Genomic DNA, 3,812 nt, shown 5'->3' with positions numbered 1-3,812 from the left:
AGGCCCGATTAAAGCCCGATTAAGGTGGCCCGATTATAACCCGAGACCGACCGACCGAATATAAAGTGTACCATGCCCTCAATAACTAAGCCCGATTAGTTAAATGGGCGGACACGGTGTAGCCTTTGAAAGTCTTCAAGCCCGATTAAGCCCGACCGAAACCGAACCGGCCCGATCGGTTGACACCCCTATCAGAGGGTGTCGGAATAAGCTGAAGTAATGCCTTGGAAGAAAACCAAACTTCAGAGATAGTCCAACCCTTTTCCTTTGCCAACTTCAAGCCATGCAAAATTCCTTCAACTTCTATTTCCTCTAAGGAAGAAAATAGGGAGGGTCGTTGGACAAGATTCTGAAATCTACCTTGCAAGAGAACACCACATCAAAAAAGAGTCTGATTGCAAAGAGTTAGTAAATCCAAGACATACTAATATATTAGAAGGCAAAATGGGTAGAGAGAAATCCCTGCTCAAGACGATCTTTGAATGATCTGTAACAGAGGAAGAAAGATTGGTGAAGTTAGTATCCATGCTTAATTGAAGCTCAGCAAGCCATCGGGAAATATGCCATACAAGTGCGGTAGGATTTGGATTTAAATGCCAAACCACCACATCATTTCTGTGGGCCCAGATAAGATAAGTCACAACAGCCACCATGCTAAAGAAATGACATTTCTCCTGATTGGAGAGGCAAGGATCAAAATAGAAGAATCTGACAAATTCAACCACTGATATATAAACAACATAATCTACTTAAATGAAGTCCAAGCGGGCAAACAACCCAAATCCTTTTAGGAAGTCACATTCAAAGAAAAGGTGGGTAATATATTTAGTGTTAGTATCACAAAATACGCATGAGACATCAAGGGTCATCCATTTACTCAGCCGTTCCCAAACAAGGATACCATTAATTAACAATCTCCAGAAGAAGATTTTAAATTTAGGGTGCAATTCCAGTTTCCAGAAAAAAGTCCACCAATGCGGAGGAAGCGACAGGTATGCAGAAGGGATAGATCCCCGAAAGGGGCAAACTTGTTGAGCGTGAAGAAATTGATAAGCATGCTTTGTAGAAAAAATACCAGTAGAGGAAGCACGACATTTCCACACATCGGGGTGAGAAGAGATTGGGATTCGGCAATTATGGGAACACACATTAGGAGGGACAATGTTAAATAAAACCTGGGTATTCCATCGACCATTGCAAATAAAGTCACTGGCCCGAAAAAAGGAGTGAGAAGCAGAGGGGGAGCCTGATACCGAAAAGTCCAATAGGGTGGGGACCCAAGGATCGACCCAAAAGAAAGTAGACGACCCAGAACCAATTGACACAGAAACCATACGCTTAAGAAGTGGTAAAATGGATGCGAGACTGTTCCAGACCCAAGACCCCTTTTTGGTGGAGATGGATGAGTCAAAAAGAGAATTCTTTGGGAAGTATCGCGCCTTAAGGGTGGAGGCCCAGAGGGAATTGGATTCATTGAGTAATCTCTAACCCAATTTAAGGAGGGCTTTATTATGAGACTTGGCATCATGAATCCCATGACCACCTTGCTGAAGAGGGGAACAAATCCGATGCAAAGAAATATGAAGTGATTTTCTTTTGAAATTGCCACCAGTGCCAGTATATTTGCCATTCCAGAAGCGGGCATAGATAGAGTCAATCTGGCGACATATATTAAGCGGGAGTTCGAAACAAGACATCCAATAAGATGAAATTGAGCTTAGGACTGATTGAACAAGCACTTTCCGATCAGCATAGGAAAGGAGATTAGAATTCTAAATTGACAATTTCCTATCCATCCGATCAATAATGTGTTTAAAGGTCCCAACCCGAGAATGGGAAGGAGACAGAATAGTTCCCAAGTAGGGTATGTCATGAGACAATTCATTAATACACAGCATAGAGCACAGCTGGACACGATCACTCCGAGCCACATTGGAGCTAAAAAAACATCCACTTTTGGTGAAATTAATATGTTGGCTAGACAAATCTGAAAAAAGGTTTAGAACCGCTTTAATAGACAATAAGTCCCCAGGTAAGGCTCGACAAAAAATAAAGACGTAATCAGCAAAGAGGAGATGAGAAATTTCAGGAGCCTGTCGAGCAATTTTAATTCCTTGAAACTGTTTAAGATCTCTATAGACACAAAGCAGCCGAGAGAGAACTTCCATAGCCAAAATAAACAAATAAGGGCTCAGAGGGCATCTCTGTCGGATCCTGTGAAAAGGGGAAAAATATTCGAAGGTTGTCCCTTCCAACTTAAGTGAGAAAGAAGAAGAAGACATCAAGTAAGAAATCATATCGCACCACTGTGCACCAAATCCAAGGAAGGAAAAGAGCTTCGAAATCAAATTCCATTTGAGTCTGTCGTAGGCCTTAGACATGTTAATTTTTATTGCCATGAACCCTGTTTTACCTTTATGCTTTCGTTTAAGATAATGGAAGATCTCATGGGCTATCACAATATTATTAGAAATTTGCCTACCTTTAATAAATGCAGCTTGATATGGAGAAATGAAGGACGGGAGATAGGCTTTTAATCGATTTGCCAAAATTTTTGCAATGATCTTATAGTTAACATTACAAAGGCTAATTGGACAAAAGTCCTCAACGACTGAAGCAGGGTCTTTTTTAGGAATTAGACAAAGGAGGGTATGATTTGCCCCAAACGGCAGGGTACCCTGAATAAAGAAACCGTAACAAATTTGCACACATCCTGGACAATGATATCCCAAAATTTCTGATAAAAACAGGCCTGGAAATCATCAATACCTGGAGCCTTGTAAGCTTCGATTGAAAAGACAGCAACCTTAATCTCCGTTACGTCAGGAGCACGGCAAAGGGACAACACATCATCCTCTGAGAGGGCAATAGGAAACAAACTCTCTACAAAAGAAGGATCAAGAGGATCAAAAGTAGTGAAAACCTCAGAGAAATAAGAAACAAACACCTTAGCAATTCTTCGAGCACCAAAAATCAATTCCCCATGGGGATCCTGAATGAAATCGATTCGCCTTTTGGGAATATTTGCCCTGAAAACCTCATGGTAAAACTTAGTATTCCGATCCCCAACTTTGAGGAAAAGAGCGCGAGATTTTTGAAACCAAAATTTCTCCTCCGCATCAAAGATCCATTTGAGATTAGTAGAGAGTTCACTCAAGGAAGAGAAATATGAAGAAGTTGGAACACCATTTTCCAAGCGATAAAAATCATCAATTAGAGAGTTCTTAAGGGCATCAATATGCCCAAACACCGACATATTCCATTGAGTCAAAAGTCTACTGAATCCACTAATGGAATCAGCTACATGAATCCGTGAAAATATATATATATATATATATATAATCAAAAAAATAGTATCAGTAATAAGTCAAGAAAATCTTAAATAAATATGTCGACTACATGGATTTTTACTCTTCAAATGATTTTATCAGAGGTCATATCAGAGACAGAGAGTGCGAATCAGGTCCTTGTATGAGAACTGCGCGTCTTCCTACAGACTGATCCACCCAAGGAAAAACCATATGGTGGATTCTAGGGGTGTCAATCGATAGGGTCGGGCCGGTCTCTGTCGGGCCTAACCGGGCTTGAGCACTTGGAAGCCTTGCATCGTGAATGCTCGTTTAAGTAAACGGGCCTAGCTTTGGGGGGCATGATACGATTTATAATCGGGCAGGTCTGTCACACCCCGTTCACACTGAACCGGAGCGGTGACCGAGTTAACACCGGTTAACCCAAACCTGCCAGGATCATCAGATACTGTATTCCACCACAGCATACACACTCTAACATCAATTCATCAGATCAGCGGAAGA

Source organism: Macadamia integrifolia, chromosome 4 (genome assembly GCF_013358625.1).
Source record: "Macadamia integrifolia cultivar HAES 741 chromosome 4, SCU_Mint_v3, whole genome shotgun sequence".
NCBI classification, from domain to species: Eukaryota; Viridiplantae; Streptophyta; class Magnoliopsida; order Proteales; family Proteaceae; genus Macadamia; species Macadamia integrifolia.
Note: the sequence above shows the minus strand (reverse complement) of the source record.